Source organism: Phasianus colchicus, chromosome 6 (assembly GCF_987193195.1).
Source record: "Phasianus colchicus chromosome 6, bPhaCol1.hap1.1, whole genome shotgun sequence".
Lineage (NCBI taxonomy): Eukaryota > Metazoa > Chordata > Aves > Galliformes > Phasianidae > Phasianus > Phasianus colchicus.
The window spans coordinates 39,030,674-39,045,830 of record NC_143441.1 but is presented as its reverse complement, the minus strand read 5'-3'; the positions used below and the strand labels follow the sequence as shown (position 1 = coordinate 39,045,830).

Genomic DNA, 15,157 nt, shown 5'->3' with positions numbered 1-15,157 from the left:
ATGGTTACCCTTCCTATGCATTGAAAAAATATACAGGGAAGGTTGCTCTGATCCCAGAGCAACAGACGAAACACCTACAAGCAGATTTCTTTATTCATACATATAGCGCAGCGACAAAGAATCCTGGGTGCTCTCAAGGAGAAATACAGTATGAAGAATACTGCAACACAAGCCAGCCATCACTGTGTTCCCATGCTGACCTGAGGGGACCCACTCAGACCCTGTGCTCTCTGCAGGCAGTGCATGTCCAGAAGGAAGCAAAAAACCTTACTGCTGCCGAAGGCAATAGCTAAACTCTTGTCAGGTAGGTGCAAAACTACATGACTAAATGACAGCCCCAAAGCAAAAAGTCTCGGAGGCGCTTAATTATAGTGACATTGCAGTGCTGAAGTTTTTCTCCCCTCTGTCTATTATGCAACGCACAGCTAGGTGAGTACCTTTCTCTTCTTGTGTGCTGGAGGGAATTGCAGTGCTGCGGTACCAGCAAGGAAAGCCTGGCAGTGACTGCACAGGTCTGCAGGAGATGTACTGCAGAGCTGATTTGGGCGGGCAGACAAGCTTTCTTCCACTCGGCTGAGTACCTGCGATTGGTACCTACCTGTGAATGCCACATCTCACGCATGGGCTCTGAAATTATGTCAAGGAGAGCAAAGTGGTGAAAGCATTTCTCGAGGTTTTACTTCTGAATCCCATATGCTGCCTAATACTGAAAAGGGGCTCCAACCCAAGGCTCTCTCTTCTCTGTTAAATACCCAAGCTGCCGAGCCAGAAATTTCAGGGATTCCTTTTGAAACTCTTCCCCTCTGTACAAAGTGATTAAATATTCATGGCAGCAGAGACTAGAAACAGGCCTTCTGGATGTGCACCCCCACCCCAAGCCACAGATCCCTTTTCACTCCAATCCTCTGAATATTTAATTAGTTTGTACAAAGCAGAGCCGTTTCAGCAGGGAAGCCTGAGAGAGACCCAGGCAGTGAGACCCACTGATTGAGGCACACAGCAGAAGGGCCTGATCCCAGGCCCCTGCTCCAAAGCAGGCAGAGGAAGGATTTAAGCATTCATCACAGCGTGGCTGCTAGCGTGTTAGCTATTCACAGCAGAGGATGTGACACTTCCTTTCTCTTCTCTCCCCCACCCGGCCTTCTATGCCAGCTAGATGTGGTTTAACCACCTCAGAGTCCAGAAGGAAGACAGGATGAGGAATGCTTCGTTTGTGTCCTGAAAACTGTACAAAATGAATGGATGAAAATTTGATGAGTAGTTTTCCAGCCATTCAAGCACCTCTCTTAATAATTCAGATGTTTGATTTTCTTCGCCAGTATGCAGTAAGGATTAATGCACTTTTGAAATGATATATAAACTTTAGTTTTCAGGAATGAATAAAACCTCGGATTTTAAAACAAAAATACCACAGAGGAGTACTGTTCTGTGAGATGCTATTACCCTGATTCCCTTTACTGCTGACTGTCACTGTTTGCACTTAAATTTCAGCATATAGGGGTCTTCTTCAGCCAGCCTCTAATAAACAAAGTGCTCAGTGGAATTGCTGACAGGCTGTGATCAAAGCAGCACCCTCAGGTGTTGCTGTGATACACTGCTTGCTTACTGAAACAGAGCAGTTCAAACAGCCTGCTTGTATTTAATTGGGATATGCAGTATTTCCAGCTTATACAGCACAGCCCCAAAGAAGGTTTCTGTTAGATCTTTCACTCTGCTATTGTTCCACTATTTGCTCAGAAAAAAAAGAAAAAAAAAAGAAAAGAAAAAAAGAAAAGAAAAAAAGACATTTAGGGCACCAAATTCTGGTGTTTCACCTGGAACAAGGACTCTCAGACAATCATGGACTTGAGCTGTAAAGGAGGCTGCTCTATGGGCACTTATCCTCTGTACTCAGAGGATCATCATCTTCCCTTCACCAGTGTGTGGTTTGGCTCTGTGGTGAAGATGAACACATCAGCTTGGTCCCAGGCAGGAGCTGTCAGGGACATGCCCTCATTCCATGAGGACAACTGGCATCTTCTTTGCTTAGCTCCAGTAGCCCTGAGAAACCTGGATACGCTCCTGAAAGGTGGGACGTGTGGCGATGCTAGTTGATGCAGTAAAAATGACTTTACTGAGCATGCAAAAAGAGTGGTTTTATTTCAAAAGTTTCTGATTCGACCTAAATGAGACAGCCTTCTACAAGGACAGCACAGGCATCTCACAGCCAAAGAGATCTTTTTGGCTCCCCTCCTGCTTTTTGAGTCACAGCTACACAACCTCAGGAAATCAGACCTTTCTGAAAAGCAGACTGTTAGCTTTCTTCTCTTTTTTTCTTTCTTTCTTTCTTTCTTTTTTTTTTTTTTTTTTGTAGTATGAACAAAACAACACATTTTCTCAATCCCTGTTCTGAGAATCTGATAAAGAAAGACTTTGGCCTAAGTTTTTTTTTTTTTTTTTCCCAAAAATCCAGCCCTAGGCATACATCTGGAAAATAAAATACCAGCAGTTTGGCAGTGTCTGAAAATGAGCTTTAATAATAGGAAATTTTGGGCAAACTTCATATTATGTACTATTAGCTCCACCTATTAAAAATATTTTCTTACATGTAGCAAAGAACTTTGTACAGACTAGTATATGTAGATAATAGTCGTCATTTCCTAGTGTGCAATATCTCAGTCATTTTGACTTTTCATAATTACCAAGTGCAACAAGACGACATGAGTGGAATTGCCCCTGGATGGTTTTAGTTTTTAAGTAAAAGCTTGCCTTGAATTTTTCTGAAGAACAATGTGTCTGAACTAATTTCCTTTTAATTACTTGGATATTAGTTAAGAGCAGCTGATCTGACTTTCTTATTTTTTAATTGTGAAAATTCTCTCCCAGGCCGAGCAGTGCTATGCCAAGTTTCAGTGCTGAGCACGTTTTTACGGTCTAGTTATAAACCCTAGAAAAACAAAGTTTATAGGAAATGTTGACACAACCTTAACTAAAGTGGTGCTAGCTGACACCTCTATATTTTCAATTTGGGGATTTCTACTGGGAAAATATAAACGCTAATGCAGTAAGGAAAGCCAACTATAATAAAACCCTCATAGTCTTCCTGTTCACTCCACGAAGGCCTACTTCAAAAAGCACCGAATCAGACTGGAGATGAGTTGAAGGTAACTGCATTCCTCCGAGGGTACTAAAAATTACCTGCAGGTAGTTTGGCCTTGCAGTTATTTGCAAGACTGCAGTTTGTGCAGTTTGGTCAAAGCCACATGAATATCCATTTAAAAATCCGGAAAAGAAAATAAGAATGTGCATAAGCTTTAAAAAAAGGGTGCTAGTCCATTTATATCCCCCCTAGCACAACATAAAAAGAGGAAAATAGACTTTATAGATTCTAGTGAAACAAATTTAAGTACACACAGGGGACAAATACAAGGAAGGAAACTGAAAAGCAAAGTTAGCTTTCTTACCTGCATCTTTTATGTCTGGATCACCCAAAATGATGAATAAAGGAGGGGCTGTGGCCTCTGCTTACTTTCTTTTTAAAGATGATTATATGGATTCATGAGCCAAGGAAGGTCAGGACAATTTGTCAGGAAATCTGAGATCTGAAAGCCTTGGATAGCTGAACCTGCCTCAGGAACAAAGACCAGCCATCCTTAGGTACGTGGACAGTATGCCAAAAGGCACGCTAAGCACATTTGTAGACAACATCAAATGGGGATGAGTGCTCAACAGAGTTGAGGGTAGAGCTACTATTCAGGAGGACCTTAACACGCCAGAGAAATAGGCTGTAGGGAAACTTACAGCGTTTGCCTAAGGAAAATGCAAGTCTTGCAACTGAGCTGAAATCACCCCATGCATCAAGACAGGCTGTAGTTAGCTGGTTTGGTCATGCAAAGAACTGGCATCCCTGGTGACAGTGGGTCACCTCTGCTGCTGCAGGTTTTGATGAGCGTGGCATGTAGGCTCTTGTTCATTGCTGGCAAAAATGCTTAGCTCATGGTTGCAACTGTATTGAAAAACAGTGTTTTGAAACTGAGAATTTGCTCTATCAAGCAGAGTTACTGTGCTTGTATCTGTTGTAGTTTCCATGGAAATAAATAGGAGGCATTACTTTCAGAGTGATTTATGCATATGCAGCCCTGGACAATTCGTCTTCACTGACTGAGGCCCAGGTGACCCAAAAGGTTGGGCACCTGCATTCTGAAAAGTAAAGCCAGCAGGTTGAAGGAATTGACTATTTCCTTTCACTTGGCCCTCAGGGAGCTGTATGAAGTATCCATTTAGCTTGGTGGTACTCTGGTCTGCTGAGCTGCAGATGCTATTCAGATCCTCCTTCAGAAAAAAACAACTGCTGATGGAGCCTTCTGAAAGTCCAGCCTTCTCTGTTCTTGTAGAAAGGCAAAAGAAAGGCATGCTGAACCCTAGTGACATTGTAAAGCATTGGTCTGATTTTTTATTTGGTTGATATTAGGCATAACCTTTACCTCTTGAGAGGCAAATACTGAAAAGTTGTATGAAAAGACAAAATGAATCATCCCAGTAAACACATGCAAAACAAATGCAAAACAGATTGACCTCTTAGATCTTGCAGTGACCTACCCTTGTCCATCTGTAACCCACTCTGTTTCACACAGTTAACAAACTGGAGTGCTTTGATTCACCAAGGCACTTGCTGCTTTTACCATTACTTTTGTGTTAGATCTAATTGTCTATTAAGGAGGTGATTTGGGTTACACCCCAATTAAAGTCAGACATACCTAACCTTCTGCACTCCCAAGAGACCTCTAGCCAAGGTATCTCTATGAGTTTTGGATGACTTTTTTTTTTTTAACCTTGCTAACATTTCAGTCTTGCTGGCAGCAATTGAGATAGTTTCTGCTCTCTGCCTCTTTCTTCTTTTTTTCCCCTAAAAGTTTAACGAGATATCAACAGTAACCTTGGCAAAAACGTGCGGCCTACCTAAAGGTTAATGCTAAACTTCTGTAGTACATTATTTTAAGGTTGGAAAGAAAGATAGTAAGTTTCAGTATGTACCTGTCAGTACTAAATGATTGTTCATTTCCTGTGAATTGGGAATAAAGTAATAACATACATCTGGCTAGCTAAGACATGTTGCTTATTTCTTTTTCTTCTCTGAGCCGTATCCTTTACCAGCTGTGAGACATCACCATGCTGAATCTCCAAATACCTTTGAGGAAAATTCAAACAAAGAAACAGAGGGCTGGAAGGGACCCCCTGTGTCTCTGAGCCCAGTCCCCTGCTAGTCCCAGGCCACATCACACAATGCCTTTCATCAGTTGTTCCCACTCCATTTTACAGTCACTTATGTGCCCTCATACTTGAATTGGAAGTCCAGCATTGACTGCTCAACTGGCTAGAAAACCATCTTTCAGTTTCCAGTTAAAATGCATTCATGGGCAGTTCATGCCCATTTGTTCTTATGCCAACACTGTGCTTTATCTTGAAAAGATTTTTCCTTCCTTGATGTTTAACCTCTTGATGTATTTATAGGGAGCAATGGCATTCCATATCAGCTTTTGTTTTGCTGCACTGAAGAAGCCAAACTCTCCCAGCTTCTTTGCAAAGGCAGGATTTCCATTCCCCATCATACAGTGTCTGTTTGCTGCACTTGTTCCCAGGACATCTTTGAACCAGAAGGCTATTGCTATACATGGTGTTTCAGATGAGGTCTCACCAACTTGTTTTATCACTTGCTGATCATTTTCTCATGCAAATTATGGCAGAAGATGACATGCTGAAAGGATATACATCAACAAATGTACTAAGTACCTGGAGAAAAATCCAGTTATAAACCTCCTTCCCTACTTTAATGTAATGTTTCTACATGTGAGGTGCCTGTAGTCTTTGCAAGACAGTGTTCTGAGGATGGATCCTGAAGCACACATTAGAGCACAGAAAAGAAAGCTGATGCTTGAAAGCAGCCACAGAAATGCAGTGACCAGAATGAAGTCCAAGGAAGAGGTGAAGTAAGATTTATTACTGCACTGTGAGATATGATAAAGAAGCTGATCAGAAATTAAATGTCAAATTCAATTTCTTATATTCTCCAGGTACAAAGATCTCTTGAAACACAACAACATATATTTGCATGAATAAAAATCTCAACCTGTGGTATTTTCATAACATTTTCCATTTGAAAGCATAAAAAATGTTAAGTGAAATTTACTTCATGCTATAAATACAGTTTTCTTCCTGCATGTCTCTCAGTCAGAACAATAGAAAAATGTAACCAGAATGATTAAGTGGAGAAAATGAGGTCTTTAGTGTTTTTCTCCACATGCACTCAGTCTACTCAGCTCTTGTGTAACTTAATGTAAAAGTTTAAATTTTATGTCCTCGTTGTTCATTTCTGAGTATGACTTGAATAAAATGTCTGGGAGGAAATAAAACAAAAAGCCAACAGGTCTTTTGCAGAATAAAATTTAAATGCGTACATTGTTTATTATGATAGTAAAATAACAAATCTCTTCAGTTTTTCACAGCAGTCCCAGAAATTGTCTCTTTCATGCTTCCTGCCAGCACTGAGCTGTACCCCAGCAGAGTCATTTTCTTTAGTATCATACACTGCATAAAAATCTTTTTTTTTTTTTCCTGATAGTAATGAATCTCAGAGGCAAAGAGCTCTTTTCCATCCCTTCAATATTACATCTGTAAAGGTATGAGGGCAGCTTAAATCATTAAACTGAGGAACAACATTCAGGAGAGACCTGAATGGGACCTCCCTGATGGATTAAATGTAATGTTCCTGTTGCAGAAAATGGCTAACATGGATGCAGGCAGGAGGTTGGCTCAATGCTCTGCTAGTTCTCAGCCCAAAGAAACTGTGGTTTGTGCAGTTTTTCTTTATGTAAGAAGCACATTCCCAGTCACTGTTCAGATTCAGTGGCATTCTGCAAACTCTTAGAACCTTTTCCACCCTTTGTGGTTCCCTAGACACGACTGCTGTCTTACTGCATGTATTCCTCTGCGCGTTCTGAAGGTATTTTTCCTTAGTGACCTGCTTACTGGACTGGCTAAAACTCAGATTATGGTGGTTTTCAACGGACATTAAGCACAGATGGTACTTTCTCAGGCAGGAGTGACCTTTTGAATTCGGAGCTGTAAAGCGCAGCTACTGTGTTTACTCTGTTGAGGGACAAATCATACTCCGCAGGTCTTGTACTCCCAGGTTGGTTGTAAACCTTTTCATTATGTTTACACTACGCTCTGGGACTCAAATTTCTCACTCTCAAGAGGTCCCTGCCTGTATGAGGCTCTCTTGACAAATGTGACTGATTCAGTTCTTGTGCTGTCCTCCTGTGCCAGTCACACGTCCAAATTGGCATGAGCTTCACTGTGATGCCTGATAAGAGATAAGTCAGCTGCTCTGAAACAAAGCTGCCACATGGGATCATATTTTTTGTTCTAATGTCTTCAAATGAGGCTATTGCAGGAATTGAGAGTAATTCTCTTGCAGAAACAAAGTTTATATAGCCAACATAAACAATCCTATGCCTGCTTCATGCCAGGGAAGGAAGAAAGGGGTGATATTTCTTTTGCTACCAACATAGGCTCTTTTGCTTGAACAGTATTTTTGGCAGTTGCTACCATATTTAACTTCCCACAATGGCACTGTTTACTTAAGGCCAATATAAAACATCCCTGGCCCTTCTCTTAGATTTTTCAGTCCCTCGGTGGACTTTCCCGTATCCTTTTAAGCACATTTTTTGTGGTGCCTTTGGAATCACTACTTGGTGCCGTTAAACGAAATACTTCCAAGCAATAAGAACTCCATCTCAGCAGGGCAAGGAAATGTGCTGTAGCACTGCACTATTGTTCATATATTTCATGACCTTCTGTACACCCTGTTCTCACCAGTAGTTCTGAGGAACAAAATAACCGCCAGAGGTTACCTAGCCAAGTACCTTGTCACAGACAGAGCTCAGTTGTGATTACTTAGAGAAGAGAGTACAAAAAAGGACAGTGGTGCTCTGTCTGATATGTATGGGAACATCTGGCAATCACTTTGGGCAAAGCCATGCTGTTTTGTTTTATCAGGCTGACCTATGAGAAGTTTGCTTCTGGATTTTGCTCTCTGCATTTTTTTGCTAGAGAAAATGTATTTACACCTACTACTCTTAACTAGCTTTGCATTTGATTTTAAATCAAATATGTGTAGCTGTAAAAATAAGTTCCAAATTTTTATAGGAAGTATACTAGGTCCTTGCTGATAATGGCTTACGGTCAGCCGACACAGCCTCTGCTTTCAACAGAATAATCATTTTTCACTCATGATTTCAGGCAGAAGCCTCCTTCTCCATGTGAGCACAACGGCACTGTTTCTGTCTGTGCTCACCATGCATCCGTTGCTGGTCTCTGGCTTTGCAATGCTGGAGTAGAACTGCACTCCAACCAAAGCCCCTTCCTTACCCTATCTAGCAGAACAGCAAGTTGCTACTGCTGCTGATGAGCCACGAAGGGCTGTCCCAGTGAGTCTCTGAAGACAAAGTCATAGGACTCTATAGGCTTGGAGAAGCACAGTTTGAACAGCCAGCATTTTCCCTGGCTTACAGGGACAGCCAAGGAATTCAGTTTTTATCCTTCATGTTTACTGTGCTTGCCTAAACGTGCTGGGGTTGGCCTTGTGGTCACCTATTTGTATTATGCCTAATGTTTCTCCCACATGTGCTGTTTCTGTTGAACAGAATTAATTGCTGTCATGGAGGTAAATACCAACAGCTCTGGATCTTGACACTTAGAGCTTCTGGTCATGCTTTTCTACTGTTTTTCTCAGGTAAAAATACTGCCTATTACCTTAGAACCCTCACCACTGTCATTACCTTTTTCTGCATTTTCCAGTGAATTACTGTGGGTGCCAAAAACAATCCAAATAGCCATCTGCAGAAATAGTGTCTCCCGAAGGCAGTGCAAAACGTGTGCAAACGTGTTCTATTTTCCCAAGGACACCTGCCAGAATCCTGCTGATGCATCAAGTGCAGGAAACTATTTGGCACCAGCCATGTCTCCAAAGATTTCTCTTCTTTATGTAGCGGAAAATGCTCCTTTCAAAATGTATTTATTCCATTTTTTTTTGTTCTCTCTATGTATGTGAACCACTCTGACTTTCCCTGCTACAGTGTCCAATAGGCACAGCCACACTGGGAGGGCTCCTTGGATTCCTTACAGCACTTACCCAGTCCCTCTCAGCTCCTGCCTTGAGGTGTGAACTCGCCTTGCTGCTGAGCCGCACTCTCTTTGTTCTGTCTCGTGCTTCTGAGAGTTTTCTTCTTCCCCAGAGGACATCCTCTACCTCATTTTCAGTTTTTTAAGTGCTTGGGCTTTCCAACAAATGCATCTTCTTAATGGCACTGGGCTGTTTCAAATCCAGTGATGGGTGTTGTTTTCAATGGTGCACTCACAAATTGTGCTGAGGTGGTAGCATGATAGAATAACAACAAACAAAGCTTTAGCTTGCTCAGGCAAGGCTAAAGGGAATGAGACACACTGCCCTGCATTCACAGGTACATGTGTGTGCTCTGACGTACAGAACGTGGAGAAGTCACGGTCTGTGAAGATAAAATGAGAAAAGTGCATGAGGGCTTTGACTGCAGGAACTGCTAAGCATGAACTAAGGAACATGTGAGGCTTTTTGTGTACAAAATGCGGAATCAGCTGAAGGACAGGATTCTGTAGTAATGAGGGATGTTAACCAGGCATTCATTGGTGAAAGAATGCTGCAGAATGCTGACGGTCCAGTGAGTTCTTGGAATTACTGGCGGTGTCTTTATAAAAGTAAGGAAGGAAGCAGAAAGCAGGCTTTTCAAAGTTGATGCTAAGCAGTAAAGAATTACGAGAGTGTGAAGGTGAAAGACTGCATGTGTTGGAATAACCTTGGAGTCAAAGGTATGTGATCTCTGGGAAAGAAATGAAGGGAACAGAGAATGGTAATGGCCTAGAAGTGTGTAGACTTCAATAAACTCCTGGATACCTGGTAGCTAAGTGAACATAAGCATTAAAGACGGCTGTAAATGCCTCAAAGAAATACTTCTGAGTACAGCAATGTACACCATTTCACGTCACAGGAACTACAGAAAATGTGAGAAGAGATCAAACTGAGTAAGCCGTGATCATTCATAATATAGGCTGAAAGGAAGTAAAATGAAACTGTGTCAGATTACTTGGGACACTGAAGAAAAGTAGCCTGGTCACAATGGGCCAGAATTTATGTTTTATCTTTTCTCACTCTGTTTTTCTGAAATCCAACTTAGATGCAAAGAGTGAGAGTGATAAAGCTAATAAGTTCAGCAGCAATGAGGGTGAATGCAAGGAACATGACAGTTTCTGCTTAAAAATGCACGAGAGCTACAAAGCCAAGAAGGCTTAATGGATCATTTTGCATCTGTTCCCATTCAAATGATCGCTCTAACCAGCCCTCCAGCACAGTTTTGGCTAAGGATTGCAGGGTGTTACTTCAACTTAGAAGAGAAAATAGCCTAAGAAATTCTTATGTTAGGTGCTTTCAGACCAGTTGCACCTGCTTCATAACTTCATCTGTGGTTTCAACTGTAACAGAATGGCAAAAAACGTGGTTAGAGAACTATATCTGAAAATCTGTCATTTGTTCTCTGTTAGAGTATAGGTGTATTTTCAGAAGGATTCCACAGGAATCTGTTGTGGATCACTTTCTGCTTGATCTCTATTGCAAAGATCTGAATATCTAATGTTTGAGGATGACATGGAACTGGGGGAACTACAGATGAGCTGCACAACCGGCTTGCAATTCAGTGTTCTTAAAGGAACTTTTTGAAGAAATGGTCTGAGAAAAGGCAGAATGAAAAAGAAGGGCAAAGCATGCTTGTGCAGGTATGATCACCTGGGTAAATACCGGTTGTGGGTGCTGTCAGCTTCACAAAAAGGAGTGTGGAGAGACAGTGTATCATAAGCTGAGTGAGGCTCAATACAGGCGTTCCGTTTCAAAAAGGCAGACTCAACACTGAGCTGTGTAAGCAGGAGTATGGCTTAGTATTGGATGATTTTATCCTGCTCTCCTCAGCACTGCTGGGGCATCAGCTGGAGCATCATACCCAGTTTTACCAAAGGCCTTCAAAAAGCACATAAAATAGCTCAGAGCATTCCAGGGGAAGCCTACAGAAGTGATTAGTGCTGTGAAACCCGGGAGGCAAACCTGAGAAAAATGTGCTTGTACAGCCTAAATAACAACAGAGAGAAGATAGAGTGAAAAGGAAAGTGATACCTTCTCAAATATGCGAAAGACCACATTAAAAATTAAATAAGTCTAAATATTAGGTAAAACATCCTGCAGGTAATAATAGAGGCAAGTTAGATCCAGTAAATATGGGGAAATCACAGTATTTCTATCACTGGATGGTGTTAGAAACAGATGAGACCAAAAAAAAAAAAAAAAAAAAACCTGTCAAAATTCACCAATAAATAGTTCTTCCTAATTGTGGGTAGAGAGGTGGGCTACACGATCTCTTCATTGTCTTCTCAGCCACATATTCAGTTGTATGGATCTTACAAATTGTTTGCATCCTCCTTTTGGGTGGAACTCATTACCAAGAGACCCAAAGCGTATCCCTTCTTTCTGTTTTTTGTGTTAGAATTCATGGTGTACTCTTCCATCCTCAGAATCTGTGGCTCTTCCATTTGCATTTTATATTCTTGCATTTTTGATGACATTTTCCACTGATCCTTCACAAAAACCGTCTTGGCTGTTAATTCTGCCAGTGCCCTTTTTTATTCCTGCTGTGCACACTTCCCTGACACTTGCAGACTCTTACACAATGATGTAATCTTTTGGTCTTGCACCTCTCTCCATAGATCAGCATTAATTTCCTTATTGTCTGCACAGAACGCAGCTCCATTTACAATCTTGGGGGGCACTGCTTCTTAATACCAGTCCTGGCTATGTTACTTCTTTTACATGGTCAAACCCATTCCAGCTGTAGTAAATAAAATTAGAAAGGATCAAGTGGATCACTGTTTCTATTCTTATAAGAGAAATGCTATAGCTCCTAGAGGACTGTCTTAAGACTAGATTAATGCTAAGTACAATCAAAATTTTAAGACGACAGGTGCTTGCCCTTCAAAATATAAAGAAGAGAGTGATTAGAAGAATGAAGGGTGGAGGCAGGAGCACATGGCCTGAAAGTAAATTCATGCTGTGGTGGCAAATTGTGTTCCCTGTAACATTTTCACTGGAGTAAATTGCAGGATAAGAATGAGAATCAGGGGAACTGGTGGCTGAGGCCAGTTCCTTCTGCTTTCCTTAACCCCACTCTTCTTAGCAATTATTTCTTAGAGAATCAGACTTATGCTCAATTTCCCTAGCAGCAGAGTTCATATGTACTTGATTTCTTACACAGGAGACAATTTAACCATGAAAATCTCATATGTGAGGGATTAGGTGAGGGCAAAGTAGGGCTCTTAAACTCTTAATGTAAGTATAGTCATGACAGCACAGTTTGATTAAATTGAAACATTGAACTTACTAAAGTATAGATTTAATTCTAATAATTTTAAAGGTGTCAAAAAGGAAGGGGTACTCCTTTCACTCTGTGCATACAGTGTGTATATGTGTCTCCCAGAGGGAAACAATGAACAGACCATGCGGGGGAAAGCAAATAAACTATCTCGTTTCCTGTACATCATTCTTCTTCTGGTACTTACTTACAGTTGTTACGGACACATCTGCATGATTTCTACAAATCCTGTTGCACCTCATAGACAGAAATGAGATTAGTGAATCAAAGTTTTATTTGAAAGGCAGAAAGCACTGCTCATCTGTCTTGAGATAAAATACACTTATAAAAGTGTTACAAGTTCTCTCTTATTTTCTGCAGATGTAAAAAATAACTCATTTATAATGTCATGCGAAGGGTTTTTCGAGATATGACTGCCATCTTCTTCTTATTGCCACAGTTTCTGACTTCATGCTTAGTGTTTATGTTTGCCATCAGTCATGCAATTCCAGTTGACATATGATTTGATTTTTCTGCTACGTAAACCAATTGTAGCTGTAGTTTCAGTAACAGGGGCTACTCGCACCATAAGAAGAGCACTGAGCCTTTATTTGTTTTCTTTAGGTTCCTTTCCTAAAGTTCTGGGGCCAGATTCTCAGGTGATTCCATTTTTTCCCTGGGGTCTTCAGTGCAGTTCTGATGCTCTGTTGTTGCCAAACTCACCTTTCATCTCTACAAATCAACTTTTAAATGAGTCATTCGATATTTCTGTTTTACTGAAATTTTTCCTCTGGGTTGAATGCTTTGAGATCTCTTTCTGTCCTCATGGGCACCCATGTGATTTGCTAAAATAATTTGTGCGAAATTATGAGCCCAACTTTAAAGATTGATGCCTAAAAATAACCATCTCAAAATCAATAGCCAGTTTGAAGAAACCTGGTTTGTACATTTTATGTGCTGTGATAAATGACTGTTGCACTGTATTAAGTTTATAGCGAGAGTGACTCAGGTGGATGGCATGAAATGCTTCATTCACCAGCTACAAATTCATTCTCTTTTGCCTTGCAGAGAGGGAAAAAGCAAACATGATTCCTGACCGGTGCACAGCAAACAGCCCCACAGGTGTGTGCAGAGATGGATAAAGTGTGCAACTGTCACCATTGTACAATTGCTCAAGATTTAAGAGTCAGCCAGCAGCAGAAACAGGAAGAGAAAAGGTCATGGGAGGACAGTGTCCATGGCCAGGGTCAGGTTTCAGAGTGGGGTCCATAGGGAGAAAATGAAAAACATTCGGATGTAATTAAGGCACTAATCTGGAAAAATGAGGAACAGTTGAAACCTGCAGAGCTGGGACACTGTACAAACTTCTATCCTTGGTTGCAGAGCAGCCTTGCAGTAGCTTCTGCTACCGAGAATAGGGAAGAAAGACTGGAAGAAACTATGGTTCCCAGCTCAACCCTAAGGCACTATCATTTGTGGTGCAGTAGCATCAATAAAGGCAGAGAAAGGCATACAATAGGAAGGGGGTCAGGGAGGAAATGACATGCATTGCTTAGAGCTTTGCTCCTCTGAGTATAGCACTTTCACATCTCTGAAAATGTGTATTTCTCCTAGAAGTGGCTTTCTAGTTGTCATCTTCAATTTTCTGCTAGAAAGTTCGCCTTGTGCTTATAAATAGCGTGTAAATAGCAGGTAGGGTTTGAGTTATATAAAATAGCATTGTGGAGAATATGCACATACATTCTCTGATCTTTATCTGTTGCTTCACCTCACTTTCACCACCAAAAATAAATAAATAAATAAATAAATAAAAACCGAGGGAGTGTGAGGATAGCTGCACAAAACAAGGCTAAGGAAGACGATGCTGGAGCTCCTTTTACCTTTTACAGAGTCTATTTATGGTACAGCTCCAAGCAGCTAAGGCCATGGGTATCCAGCTTAGTTCCAGTGCTTTGTGTTTTGTCACTAGGATGTATAACAACAGAGTTGAAGAACAAAATTAGGGCGCTTTGTTACACTCAGTGGCCTGCCCATGCTTTAGAAAGCACACTAGAAAACCCATAGTTCTGGGCATCCCAGACAGGCAGACGCTGAAGATGGTAGACTTCAAAGGCTATCTTCAACCACTGTGAACTGGCAGAGCTATGCCTCTGAGTAAAGCAGTGCTGCTCAGCATGACAGTGTCGTAAATCTTCCTATTAGAAGCTGTATGCACATATATGAGGTTATTGAACAAACCAGAAGTCTAGTTAGATGAGGGTCAGAATGGACGTTGTATATCCTGCTATCTACTAAGAAAAAGAAGTATGTAATAACTTGATATTATTAAATGAGAAAAATGAAATATGGCTTAATACTTGATAGAAATATGTACTTTTCATTAATTAGGTCTAGATGTTCATGGGTTTCACATGAAAGTAATTTTAAAATTTCATTTTGTGGTAATTCTTTCTAAAAATGGCAGTGGCATGCAGCAAGGACTACAATTGTTGCTTTGAAGAAGTCTGTGTCTGCAGTGGTATGAAAATAAAATCCCACATCAAAGAGTACGGTACGAGTTAGCCCTGACCCACAGACAAGGATATTTATGCAAGGATGTGTGTGCGGTTTTTTCTAAGTTATGCTTTACTGTTTTGTTCTTCTGACTTAGAAATACTTTTTTCTGTTCTTGCTTTCCCCTTGCTGGTGATATGGCT

At 41.0% G+C, this 15,157-nt stretch overlaps 1 long non-coding RNA gene across 3 annotated transcripts; it reads left to right on the top strand.

Annotated features, from left to right (window-relative positions):
* Positions 1-6,907: 6,907 nt before the first annotated feature.
* LOC149917554 (uncharacterized) lies at positions 6,908-15,021 on the top strand. 3 transcript variants are annotated; one of them, XR_016467537.1, is made up of 4 exons: positions 6,908-6,979; positions 8,685-8,773; positions 13,530-13,583; positions 14,926-15,021. It is a non-coding gene; the product is annotated as an uncharacterized LOC149917554 (long non-coding RNA). The 3 variants fall into 3 exon arrangements; XR_016467535.1 differs by lacking the exon at positions 14,926-15,021 and having other exon boundaries at positions 13,530-13,919; XR_016467536.1 differs by lacking the exon at positions 14,926-15,021 and having other exon boundaries at positions 6,960-7,168; positions 13,530-13,919.
* The last annotated feature ends 136 nt before the right edge of the window (positions 15,022-15,157 follow it).